General features: G+C 40.2%; 1 pseudogene; it reads left to right on the top strand.

Moving 5' to 3' along the window:
• Positions 1-4,624: 4,624 nt before the first annotated feature.
• Positions 4,625-14,604, top strand: part of LOC141981427 (chloride channel protein C-like) — a 102,748-nt pseudogene continuing 92,768 nt past the window's right edge.

Below are 14,604 nucleotides of genomic sequence, written 5' to 3'. Positions count from 1 at the left end.
AATAAAAGGGAAAATTCATGCTCACCAATGTTAGAAAAAGCAAAGTAGATGGTTTAGTTGTCTAATCCTGAGGTTTGAAACATTCTAGACTCTTTAGGACTCAAGTTTGAATTCTGACATGGATGAAAAAGCCCTTCATCCTCCCAGCAGAGATCAAACTGAGCTCCGTGCAGTGACTTTGGTCACTAAGAAATTTCTTAATTAAAAATTTCCATAGGTTCATGTGGAAGCATATTACAGGGCCTAACCAGTTGTCATAAATATAAAGGGAAGGGTAAACCCCTTTGAAATCCCTCCTGGCCAGGGGAAAGCTCCTCTCACCTGTAAAGGGTTAAGAAGCTAAAGGTAACCTCGCTGGCACCTGACCAAAATGACCAATGAGGAGACAAGATACTTTCAAAAGCTGGGAGGAGGGAGAGAAACAAAGGGTCTGTGTGTCTGTCTATATTCTGTCTTTGCCGGGGATAGACCAGGAATGGAGTCTTAGAACTTTTAGTAAGTAATCTAGCTAGGTACGTGTTAGATTATGATTTCTTTAAATGGCTGAGAAAAGAACTGTGCTGAATAGAATAACTATTTCTGTCTGTGTATCTTTTTTGTAACTTAAGGTTTTGCCTAGAGGGGTTCTCTATGTTTTGAATCTAATTACCCTGTAAGGTATCTACCATCCTGATTTTACAGGGGGGATTTCTTATTTCTAATTACTTCTATTTTTATTAAAAGTCTTCTTGTAAGAAAACTGAATGTTTTTTCATTGTTCTCAGATCCAAGGGTTTGGGTCTGTGGTCACCTATGCAAATTGGTGAGGCTTTTTATCCAACATTTCCCAGGAAAGGGGAGGGGGTGCAAGTGTTGGGAGGATTGTTCATTGTTCTTATGATCCAAGGGTCTGGGTCTGTAGTCACCTAGGCAAATTGGTGAGGCTTTTTACCAAACCTTGTCCAGGAAGTGGGGTGCAAGGTTTTGGGAAGTATTTTGGGGGGAAAGACATGTCCAAACAGCTCTTCCCCAGTAACCAGTATTAGTTTGGTGGTGGTAGCGGCCAATCCAAGGACAAAGGGTGGAATATTTTGTACCTTGGGGAAGTTTTGACCTAAGCTGGTAAAGATAAGCTTAGGAGGTTTTTCATGCAGGTCCCCACATCTGTACCCTAGAGTTCAGAGTGGGGGAGGAAACTTGACACCAGTCCTCCAAAGAACTGCCTATCCGAAGGAATTAAGCAGAGTTTTAATTTCAGAAAAGGGACATAAAAACATTGGGCAACTGAGAGTCCCTCGAAAGCACTACTCCTGTAGTGGGTAGACAAGCCCTTTCGAAGTGTTGAATGTTCTCTGTTGCATTACAATTTTTACATCTGCACTGCACTGCACTGCGTGGCTTCATTAATTTGCCACACAGTTCACCAGCTTTTGGAGGGGTTATGTCTAGATTTAAGTCTGACTGGAAAAGGGGTTGTGAACCTAAAACACCATCTGGCTCCTACGAAGAGCAAAGCTCAGCCACAGAAATACAGGAGATTGACTGACTGTCTCTCTGTTTATGAGATCACATAGATATAATCTGTTGTGTAAACCAAAAGGTAAACTTGGAATGAGGCATATTTATGCCATCTGTGAAGAACAGCTTGATTTTTAGCCTGGTCCCCTTTCTCCAGAATTTGTTGTTTAGGTATGTTCCACTCATTTCTATGCCTATTCAGTAGATTTTTATCTTCATATACACAGTATGAACATTATATACAGGGCTATACGTGCACACAAATGTAACGCAAAATATTTATATACACACACACACTCTCACTCCTGCATACAAGATGTACATAAATAAATACATCAAGTGAAATCCTGTCTCCACTGACGTCAATGGGTAATTTTCTTTTTCTTTACACTCTCTCCTACCACCCTTCTCCCCATTTTGAGTTTGGAGCAGAATTATAAATCAAAGCAAAAACAGCACACACATTTTAGTATTTAATTACAACATAAATTTTATCACTCTTAGGAGCAAAGCCAAGAGCTTGGTTACTTGTGGTCATTAAAGACCCTAATACTCTTTCGGCAAAGGTCAGCTGAATTCCAACTCAGATTATTGTTATGCCTCCCTAAATTGTGCCTGCAGTTTCAGTTGGAAAAAATATTCTTCACTCTCTGCCCTGAATTTTTGCATAATGTTTCTGTGTGCTGCTAAATAACTGCTGGGTTCCCCTCAAGTTGGCTGTATTTCAATGCTGTTGATGAAATAGCTCCTTGTTGTTATAGCTCTGTCAAAAGTACATCATGTATTCCTAATGCACTTATCACTGTGGTATCCCAGCGCCAAATACACAGATTAAGGATAGCACTAACATTTTCCCTAAAGGGACCTCATTCTCCACCTCTCTGACTATTCTCCTTTTTCTCCGGGTTTGAGGGAAGGTCGCAATTCTTTGTTATAATCTTTAAAGTGCTTTTGAAAGTCTTGGAAGCAAAGGACCAATATAACGTTCAAATACTAGAGCAATGGGCACATGGTATAAGAACCTAGGGCAATAGATATGCAGATGTGAGATCATTATCAAATAGAAGCTGTATCTATCTGACTTTCATGCATTTCTTCCAGTTAACCAGAAATCCCACTTAGTGATTCTTCTTACCCCAGCCATTTCATACTCATCGCTTGCGGCCTGACCAGGAAGCATGCATGCCAAATCTGAACAAATCTGCTGTAACTTTTCCATATTATCTCATTGCAGAGCCAACAGTATATAGCAGCTGGAATGTAGCAGATCTAAACTCCTCTGTCCTGTTATGAATTACCAAAAGCCTGCACCACAGAAGGCAAGCACACAGTACTGTTACTTTATTTTCTGTTTACAGTAAATATTTCTGATCTACTGAAGTATATGCAGACTGGTCTGCCCTCATTTGACAATATGTACTGATAAAAATGCCACTACAGAGTGGTTGTGCTTTGCTGATTTTCTGGTGGTCTTTTTCTCCCTTCTATTAAGTTCACCTCAGACCTGTTTGCCAGAGTAGAAATAAATTTCAGGATTTAATGAGAGTTTCAGTTGAATGTTTTTCTTTAATAGAAAAAGCAGAAAACAAATAATTAAATATAAATAGAAAAACCAAGAGATACTTTTGTTGCTGAGGGAGCATAATCTCTCTCTTCTTTACTGTGTAAATAAGAGGAGCAAAGAATCTTATGAATTTCTGTTGTAGAGTTGTGGCACCTTAGGGACTAACAAATTTATTTGAGCATAAGCTTTCATGAGCCACAGTTAGTCTCTAAGGTGCCACAAGTACTCCTTTTCTTTTTGCGAATACAGACTAACACGGCTGGTACTCTGAAACCTGTTGTAGAGTTAAACCTAAAAGACCTAAAAGTGGCAATTTTTCAACAAAAAAAACTTCAAAAACAGACTCCAACGAGAGACTGCTGAATCGGAATTAATTTGCAAACTGGATACAATTAACTTAGGCTTGAATAAAGACTGGGAGTGGATGTGTCATTACACAAAATAAAACTATTTCCCCATGTTTATTTCCCCCCCGCTACTGTTCCTCACATGTTCTTGTCAACTGCTGGAAATGCCACCTTGATTATCACTTTGATTATCACTACTAAAGGTCCACTCCCCCCCTCCACCCGCTCTCCTGCTGGTAATAGCTCACCTTACCTGATCACTCTTGTTACAGTGTGTATGGTAACACCCAATTGTTTCATGTTCTCTGTGTATATAAAATCTCCCCACTGTATTTTCCACTGCATGCATCCGATGAAGTGAGCTGTAGCTCACAAAAGCTTATGCTCAAACAAATTTGTTAGTCTCTAAGGTGCTACAAGTCCTCCTTTTCTTTTTGCGGATACAGACTAACACGGCTGCTACTCTGAAACCTGTTGTAGAGTTAATTTGTTCATGAATGAACATTTTTGACCCTCTTTACTTGTGCCATTTTAAGTCATTTTAAAAGAAATGCTCATATAATTTTCAAATGTTAAAAAACAGAAAGCATTCTAATTCACTTCAATGCCCATTTTAGGGGTCTCAAAGAGCTTTAACGTTTATTGTGCCCTACTCTCAAGATTGTACGTGATTTGTGATTAAATATGTAGGCAGGTGTTGGTGATGAACTTATGTGAAATGAGAGATACAGTTCAGTAGTTTATAATTAAGCATGTGCCTGAGCTGGACACCCCCAGTGTTTGGGGATGTTTGGATCAGAAGCTGAATTCTGTAGCATGGACCTGTTTATGCTTATATCAGGTGCAACCTTTGTATGGACAATGCATACACAGTATGGAGGGTTCAATGTATTGCTTCAAATGCTTCAGCATTCTGGTTTTTTATTATACGTTTATATGAGTTAACCAAGACTTTTGAAGAACACACCACATGTTCAGTTGAAGTTTTTTTTTAAAAAAAACCTCCCTTTTTAAAGGCTGCTTATTCACTTGTACAGTCATTGAGGAAAAGCTAGAATTATTTTTGTCTTACCAATCCACAACTAATACCTCTTCATCAAGTGAATTCTTCACCAATTCTAGTTCATACAAGCTCTCAGTGACACAAACAAGCCAGATCTATGTACGGTCACAATAAACCAAACCCACAACATAAGTCAGCCAATCTCTGCTGAACAGGTAGAGTACACCACCCTGGTGTATTTTTCCATCTTTACCCTTCATTGGGAAGCAAAGTGACTGGCGTGTTCTGTCTCAAATAGTTCTTGTCAACACTCCAACGATTCTTGGGTTTTGGAAATGTCGTCCCTTCTTTCCTGTAAGAGGTGCATGGATAATAGTGAAGAGCAGATGCTGCTGACAGAAGAAAGGCCTGATTTGATTCATTTTCTGGATCCTAGGAGGCATTGCAGCCGCAAGCGAGATGACTTAGCAAACTCTAATTGCAGAAAGGAGGAGAGAGAATGTCAAGCACCCCATGAGAGTTTGGATTATTTACCTTCACACAGTAGAGTTTACAAGAAGTGGCTACAGGAGAAAATGTACAGGTAACAGTGCCCCCAATATGTACTGTCCTGTTCCTCCTAGATTGCAGGCAACTTCTTTTAACTCTGATTAGGACCAAACTGTAGATAAACAAAAAAATTGAAGTGTGTAGATCTTTCTAGAGAGTAAATTTCTTCAATTGTGGAAAACTGGGGAGTAAAAAGTCTATTTACTGATGTGTGCACCTCTCCATTGTAGTTTCTGAGTGCCTCACAAATACTGATGAATTCATCTTTGTAACACTCCTGAGAGATAGAAAAGTGCTATCTCCATTTTACAGCTGGTGTCTGAGGCACAGAATAAATTATTTGGCTAAGGTCACACAAGAAGTTTAAGCTATTCTTTCTTCTTGTGACTGCTGCTCAGAAGGGTGGAGGTCAATAAGTTAAGTAGATACTAGAATCATGAGATGAAAACATATTTTATTTGTGGAGTTGGGGAGGCAGAATGGTCTTGTGGCTCATACCCTGGACTGGACATCAGAAGACCTAGATTTTGTTCCATTTCTAGCTATGTAAACATACCCCATTCCCTTGTGCATCTGTCCTAGAACATTTTCTTATGCCTCTTTCTCTAGCTCAGAATATGTAGACTTCAACCATTTTATATCTCAGAGGGGTTCTGAGAGACTCAATTCACCAATACTCACAAAGTGCACTTAGCTAATTAGATGCAAGTTGCTACTGAACTGCAAAGCCTTATTTTAAAAACAATAAAGTGAGTTTAGTACTTGTGAAAGATGCTCACAAAATGAAGGGGGTAAGGGAATGAGTGGCCTTTTCATTAATTTCTCTATTTAAGAAAATGTTTTCACGTAATCATAGCCAAGAAGGGAGGTAACTGGACAACTAACCTTTTTATTCAATGTCACTTCCCTGGAAATGCTTATACCTTACTGAGCATACAAATAGTGTAACCCATTGTTCAATCTGTACAATTTGGAAGGAAAAGGCGGGTTAAAGACTTTGCAAGGGATTTTGGGGTACCCTCTTCAGGGGAAATTGCTTGCAAATATCTGACCATGTTGTATTCTAAAGTCAAAAATGTTCTCTCCAGAAATATTTTATGAGCCCAAGAAATAAGTAATCTCTGTCAGGGATGACTTAGCGGTAAATGATGCCTTATGCTAACCAGGAATTATTTGTTTAGCACCATAGATGTGCACTGTATTTAAGGAATATATAAACTAGAGGCAAAGGCATAATTTTATATAGTTTATGCTTTGTGTAAATGCATTAACTAAAACTGGGGAAAACACAGTAAAACTTTTGAGGCCATTATGATAGAGAGAAAGCCACTGCTGCCATTCAATATTTAATGCTACTTAATAGCCTTCTATAGCACTTTGCTTCTTCTGAGTGCAAACATTAACTCAGATGAACATGGGACTGATGGCTGAGTAACATCTGCCCTATTAGGCCTCAAAATAACTAAATTGCATGATTTCAGCAAACATTCTTTAGTGCTGGGCTCTGCCTGGGCCCACCTGGAGGGAGATTATAGTGCCACCAGACCCTATGGTTGTGTATATGTAAGATTTTAGAGCCTTTTCCCAATAAGTTATTGGTCAAAAAATCTTGCCCAGGATGGTAGTGTCCTAAAGTTGGTTTTACTATGTGATGATGCCTGTTAGGTGATTGCTCTGAAATGAGTTGGTGATCTCAGATGACTTCACAGGTATTCCCCCTGTGAAAATCTTCACTACAGTTGATGCTTATTGGGAGCCCTTTCTTCTCTCAGCAGAGACCAAGAGTTATATAGACCTGAAGAGACTGCCGATGGGATGGTCCCTTCAAGTCAGGGATGGGGCAGGGTGGGGATATGTGCAATGCCAATAGCACAGCTGTAGCATGGCCGTGGACAATAGAAAACTTCAGTTTTCAGGGCTGAGAGTCTGGAACCTTCATGAGCACTGAATTCACAAGAGAGGAGGAAAAACACCTTTTTTTTGGTGCTTGGATACAGAAATACTACTACTTGGCCCTACTTGTTAAAAAGTTTTGACATCCCTCTGAGTGTTTGTGTTATGTTGTATCTACTATAAAATATATTTTAAAGTAGCACTATCTAGCTCCTTAGCCCAAAGGAAGATGATTCCCAAAGGAAGATTGCTTTTGTGAGTAGATGTAGTCTTCTGCTTAATATATCAGGTTTGTGTGGTTTGGCCTCTCTTTCAGTCACAGATAGTAATCAAAACATGCATAACTTTTTGCGGGAGGCAATTTGACAAACCACCCTGAGCTCACTGCAAAGGACTAATGTTACTATTCCATCTTTAGAACTGACTGGGATCGATGGCTGTTGATGGGGCTAATTGGAACAGGAGTAGGAATGCTGGGATTCCTGACACATCAGATAATTGACTATCTCATCAAACTAAAATGGGAACTGGTGAAAAATTACCTCCAGGTGAGCAGAGGAAAAATAAATTGGCCTCTCTTTTTACTTTGTTCTGATTGGTAGTAAAACTTCATGAGCGTGAAGTTTTTACTCAGCTACTCTACTGGCATCTTCTGTAAATGATATTTTTGCTGAAGAATTTCTTCCTAAAGCCTTGAATGAAGCATCTGCTGACTCATTGGGAAATACAATAGCTGACATTCAGTACATGATAAGCAGTTGGTTTAGCAACTCTTCTGCATATACAGGCAACTATTCGGTAAATGCGACCATAACAAACTTTTCTGGACTGATCTGCAGATCTGAAAGGAGAATGAAGGCAGGTTTAATTTTCTAGAAAGCTGTTTCCATCAATCACTGTCTCAAAAGACTTCTATTTCTATTAACCAAAATTTAAGAGATTTCCCCACCTCTTGAAAAAGTAACACTATGCATGTCAGTTACTATACACCTCTGTAGCAAATTATGGGCCCAGTTATACAACCCACTACTCTCATGAGTAATCACACGGCCAATGTGATTTGTTGCATGAGTAAGGATAGCTGATTTGAGAGTCAAATTTGCATCTGAATTTTAATACATTGTGTCTTGAAATTGGAACTAAATATGTACATGCCTATGGTAGCAGTTATAAATACAGTTCATCTGCATAACGGATAATACAAAAGCAACTAGAAGGGTGACTTGGATGCCTATGCTTCAGGTTTGTAATGGTTACACACGCTGGAACCAAAGGTACAAATCCTGGTGGAGTTAACTCAGGCTCAGTCTTTCTAAGACAGATAAACTGAGTACCATGCAGTTTATTGTGTGCTTATTTATTTAATTTATTTATTTATTTATAGATTGATAGATAGGAGGAAGTGTGGACCTGATGGATGGGAAAGAAGGAAGCTGGTTGTTAGTACTTGGCAAGCCCACAGTTAAGAGGTTCATAACAGGAAAGGAGCTTTGCCATCTTGAGTAGAAACATCTAGACATTCTAGGCTGGACTTCGATACCTGAGCACAATGACCATGGGTAGAGACAGGTGTTCAGATATCAGTGATGAGCATGGTATGAATACCTAATGTGTTTGTTGTCTCTTGAGAAGTCAGGACTTTAAAATAATGCTTTCAAGGCCTTCTCACTTTAAGCACCCCAGGAAAATGCAGAGGTGGACTTGACATCTACAGGAGATGGGGGATGAGAAGATCAGTGTACCTCTGAGATATGAGAACAATTAAAATGGATTCCAGTAGTATGACCTATATGATGCTCTGAGTCCAAGTCTGCCAAGAAACTAGGCTTTGTCCCCAGGGTATTGTAACCGTCATAGTACTGGATCACAAAATTTCCATTGTGTGTGTCACTGCTTCCAAACAGTAGGCAGAACTCAGCCCACTATCCTGGTGGTGGTGGTGTTGCATTACAGTAGTGCCAGAGACCACACTAAGATCAGGGTCCCTTTGTGCTAGTTGCAGTACAAACAAGTATTGAGACAGTTCCTGCCATAAAGACCCCACAACCCTACATTCATTCTCCAACTATAGAGCAGCTGAGTTCACTTCTGTGTACCTTACCTTCCAGTTTTGCTGCTCTGTACAGTACACTTAAAAAAAAGACCTGACATGAGGTGCAGACAGGAAGGCTGATGTGGCCTGCTGTACCACTATGATTTGGGAAACAAAGAGGACAGCTTTGGCTTGCATACACAGTGAATCAAAGCCCAACAGTTGGGAATTTTATAAGGTACATGGGTGCTGATGTGCTTGCGATGAGTTCTGGAGACAGCATGACTGTGATTAATCCAAACACAAACAAACAGACCAAAAAACCCCAGCAGACTTGTTGGGGACACTGGGCACTACACTAGGTAACTCGGGAGGGTGGAAGACCACGAGTGTCGAGGAAGCCCTCCTGCTCTAGGCCCGGATAAACCAAGGCCCCTTTGCTTCTTGAACCCTCTGTGATCCTGCATAACTCTGAGGAAGCTAGCACGCAAACAGACAGGTTTGCACACGGCTCGCCAGCCAAGGCCAGCTTCAGCCTGGGAAACAGATAGATAAGGCAGAAATGTTCAGCAAAAACTAGTAACAAATAGGACCAAATAAGGCAAGGCTCAGGCAATGCTACTGAGGAAAAATACAACTGGCTGCTTTAGCTGATTGGCTACGGTATTGTACGGGGCAACAGGTAACTGGTTGCATAAGCTTGTGTAGTGAAGTAGGAAAAGGTATAAAATATATACTGGAATCTGCTGCAGGATTTGAGACAGCTCAGTCTCCCTGCACCCTATTTGGAGCTCCAAATAAATCTCTCTGCTTCTCCATCCCCTTGTGGTCATTGGCGTGACGCATACCGGGCAACGAACCCAGCTGTTGCTTGCCTTGGGCACTCTGTGCTGGCAACAGACTGAAACATGTTTAAATTGAAAAGACTGAGTGCAAGATATGTCACTTTATTAAACAAATAACAAGGGAACTACCTAGATGAATTTATGGTTAGCATTACTGGGTAAAATATAAAGAGTTAATTATTGTAATAGATTCAGGCCAAAGTTCAGGAAAGCTTCATTCAGTATAGTACTTAAGCACATAAGCAATGGAGTCAATGGAACTTGACAGGTTTCAGAGTAGCAGCCGTGTTAGTCTGTATTCGCAAAAAGAAAAGGAGTACTAGTGGCACCTTAGAGACTAACCCATTTATTTGAGCATAAGCTTTTGTGAGCTACAGCTCACTTCATTGGATGCATTCTGTCTTGATTTGGGGCCTTCAGGGAACACTAAAATACCGTTTGCTATGTTGTATGAGCCTGGGCAAATTGGTTTGGAAAACTAAGAGCCACTGTGAACCTTTGCCCTTATCTAAAACCCAGACTCAACCCCATATTTTTGAATAGTCTGCAACACTCTTTCCCCTGTTTTCATTCTTGTATGCTGTAAATTGTAGGACTTGCTACAGTGGGTTATGTAAGAAAATGGACACATGAACAGGAAAATGTATCTCTAAATATATATCACAATATAGTGTTGGCAGAGGGTTTGGGGCATACATGTACTTGTGTTCTATACCATTACTGATGCTAATAAATTATTTGTAAAACTGGCAGAACAGCAACTTCCATATGACCTGGATTTGCATACTTGGGTCAGGGCTGGCCATGATTGTTGTATCTTCAGGGTTAGTGGTGGTAAGTATGTCTCTTACTCAACTACTGTAAAATATCAGTGGCGTTCTGAGAGATGGAGGCTTAATTACAGAAAAGGAGTCTTAGAACATACACCCTGTATAGTCCTCACTGGGAAAAAGAGGCCCAACACAGGTCTATAATGCTGAGATCAGACAAATCCCTTGCTCTTGTGTTTTTTGTTGTTGTTGTGGCAGTGCCTTCTAAGTGCTACTGTAGTTAAGCATGATCAGGATTTCCCTATGATTTCTGTTTTACTGGCTATGTAGGGAGTCCTGGGATTGATATCCAGTCTGAGATCCAAATTCAGGCCCTGTGAGCACCTGCAATTCCTATGGAAGTCTCGGGCAAATTAAATGGTGGTGTAAATGGTTGTGTAAGTTATACTTTAGATATACATTGGTCATAAAATGGATACAAGTGGCAAATTAGTGTAATTTGCACAGAGTTGGGGCCTGATCCTAAAATAAACACTCACAATGACTTCAAATGGGGTTTGGCTCAGACTTCTGTGTAAAATGAGCGTAACTTACATTTCCAGTTCTCCTTTGAGGCTCCATCTCCTCTACCAGACTGCAAAGCCAACACAGAAAGCTGGTTTCCCATCTACCATCTTACTGGGTTCAATTTAATCACAAGAAGGCAGCTAGTAGCCTCATGGGGGGGGGTGGGGGAGGGATGAGAAAAATAAACATTTCATTGAACTTTCCAAAAAAGCTAAGGAAAAGGTATATGTGGGGTACATGTATCTATTCGCTTAATACAGAAGTCTTGAGCTATGTAGGAGGAGGAACTGAAAGAATGGATGACTTGATAGAACAAGTAACTGTAAGTTGTGAGAAGTTATGAACTATTTGTGAAAGCTGCAGTTATTAGCTGCAGGTGGATCTGAATTCATGTATTTGGAAATAATTTTTGACTTTCTCTTTACAGTTCTTTTGCCCAGCAGGTGCACTGTATGGGCTTCCAGAAGTCATTGGGTTTCTGAATGGTGCTTCTATTCAACACATTTTTAATATCAAGACTTTTTTTGGGACGTTTGTTTCTTGTGTGCTGGCTGTGGCTTCTGGGCTCTTCTGTGGACTGGAAGGCCCTATGATTCACTTGGGGTAAGGAACACCATGCAAGAGTTTAAACTATCAGGGGCTGATTGTCCATTGCTTTACATCTTGTGTAATCATTTACACCTGTGCAAAGTGGGTATAAAATGCTCAAATCAGAATTGTTTTCTCACACAAGTGGTGGCATTTTACACCCTCTTTTCATGGGGTAAATGCCTGCACAAGGTGCAAAAGAGTGGAAAATTGGATGCTCAGGTTCTGTAAGATCCCTAGATTACAAAGAAGACAACCCCCAGTTATAGTCAATAGTGACCACAGAATTGGTCAAAACTGCTTCTCTTTGGAATTCCCACAGGATAGTAGATTGCAAGTCAGAATGGAGCTGCAAATTAGTTAAATCCCAGTGTGGTGTCATATTTGTAGTTGGGGAAAATAATAACAGAATATGCTTTTGCTGAAAGAAACATTTGATTTATTTTTTTCCTATTTAAATAAAAAGAAACAAACAGAAATCTTCCCAGTCCTTCAGCTGGGTCTGTGGGAGAGGAATCCTCTCCTTTTATTTCCTCCTACTAAGCAGTCTCATGAGTAGAGGTGATTAAAATCAGGTTCTTTCTATGTGTGTAGTAACATTTCCTTTTTTGGATGACTTATGATTTTATTTCTGACTCTCCCCCACACCTTTTTTTCCTGTAAAGTATTTATCCTTGAGGTTTGCTCTCCTCATCTCCACCAAACCCCTTTTCTCCACTCTTACCATTTTACTTGTACGTAGGTGCAGCAGCCCTCAAGGATGACTCAGGTTTTCAAAAATAAGAGAGTAAGGTTTAGTCAGAAGTGACCACAGCCATTTCAGACAATGATTACCAAGGCCTAGCTCTCTTTTTTTAGATTTTTTTTGTTTGCTTTACTTTCAGACTTTTGTTTCCAGGCGCTCAGTGGCTGCAGCTGTGATTTCCCCCCACCACCCCCAGTGTTTAGTTTTGTAATAGTGACGCATGATCCAAAAAAATGCAATCAAATTTCCATAAAGAAAATCAGCACAGTATTAACTTAGTGCCTTAAAACAGTGGCATAAAGAACCAATTTAATTGAATTTATTTTTTAAAGTATCCAATTTTTATTGTACATCAACACACAAAATTTTGTTAGAGAGTCTTGTACAGAGAATATAAACGTTTTCATGATTTTAAATTTCAATGAAAACTGTTTTCTTGGATTTAAATGCAGCCCTGAAGCATTGTCTGAGACATGGCATAGTAAATGAAATCACTATGCATCTTCCACTGGGAGTGAAACTGCATTGCTCTCAGTGGTAATTAAGCTTGAAATGGACTATAATTAAGGTTAAGATTTTGTCACGCAAGACCTTCCAGAGACCTCCGTGACATTTTCTGCTTCAGCCCCAAGGCAGCGTGGCTGGAGGTGTCAGCTGGCGGGGGCCCAGTAGTTCTCAGTTGCCAGCTCTCAGCCACCGCAGGTAGTGGGGAGACCCTTCAGCACCGAACCAATGCGGGTGGTTTGGGAGCCTCCCAGTCACCGATGACAGTGGGGTTTCTGTGTCCCAGCCACTGTGGTCAATGAGGGGGGACCACGGAGCCCAAGCAGCTGTGGGTGCTGGACCCTCCTCACTTCCCATTTTGTCATAGTTATTTCTAGTGAAAGTCAGGGACCAATCACAGGCTTTTGTGAATTTTTGGTCATTGCCCATGACCTGTCTGTGACTTGTACTAAAAATAATCGTGACGAAATCTTAGCCTTAACTATAATCCATTGTTGTATGCAGTGTAGTTGTAGCCATGTCGGTCCCAGGATATTAGAGACATAAGGTGGGGGAGGTAATATCTTTTATTGGACCAACTTCTGTTGGTGAAAGAGACGAGCTTTTGAGCTGCACAAGCTCTGTGTGGTTTGAAAGTTTGTCTCTTTCACTAACAGAAGTTGGTCCAGTACAAGATAATATCTCACCCACCTTGTCTGTCTCTGTCTGTCTCTTTCTCTCTCTCTAATCCATCATGTCAGTACTCTTAGGCAGATGTTAACATGCGGCTTGTCAAAGGAGCCTTTAGAGTCTTTCTTCACAGTACATGTTGTGAGGGGCCCTTTTAATCTCTGAATTATTAACTTGGAAGCCTTTAATAGCTTCCTCTCTTGTGTCAACAGGACTTTGCATACTGAAAAGCAAATGTGTTCTACAGTCCCATTTTACACTTGTTGAAGTCAATTTAGCTTTACTGCTCTACAGCAGCTGAGGATCTGGCCCTTTTATCTTTAACTTCAGTTGATATGTGAATAGCATATTAAAAATAACACTAACTTTTATATCATTATTTTAGGGCAATAATAGGATGTGGCCTGACCCAGTTCAAGTCAGACACCCTTGGAATTCAGCTGCCCTTCTTCACTAGGTTTTGGAATTCAGCTGATAAGTATGTAACTGATCAAATGTAATTGTTAGAAAGTCTTTTGAGAGACAGTTGCCATATGCTGACTCTCAAATCAGATGTATCAAGGGGTTAATCAAAAAGCTAGGGCCTAAGTGAATGATCTAATAAGATTCTAGTCATCTCTGATATTTGTGATCTTAGGCAGAAAATACACCCCTGAGTATGGGGAAGTGAATGAGACTGGGAGATATTCCTGGCCCTCTCCATCAGAAAGTAATCTCTTCCTCCCCCTGTGATTTCCATAGCTGAGCTGTGCTGGGCTCTAGCAAATGTAGAGCCATAATTAAAACAACTTGTGATAAATAGGTATGCTGAATGCTTATGAAAACAGTGTGCTTAACATTTGGGGCCTAATTCTCCATTGCTTTGCACCTCGTGTTGTCATTCACGCCGCTACAAAGTGAGTGTAAAATACTAGACTTTTGAATTTAGATTTGTCTAAATTAATACAACATTAAGATACTTACATATTTAGTTAAAACCTTTTTTCTTCCTGGCTTTCCTGAGGATTCCACAGTTTCAGTTCAACCTACAC

This window comes from Natator depressus, chromosome 2 (assembly GCF_965152275.1).
Source record: "Natator depressus isolate rNatDep1 chromosome 2, rNatDep2.hap1, whole genome shotgun sequence".
Classification (NCBI taxonomy): domain Eukaryota; kingdom Metazoa; phylum Chordata; order Testudines; family Cheloniidae; genus Natator; species Natator depressus.
Note: the sequence above shows the minus strand (reverse complement) of the source record. Positions and strands in the feature narration are given on the sequence as shown.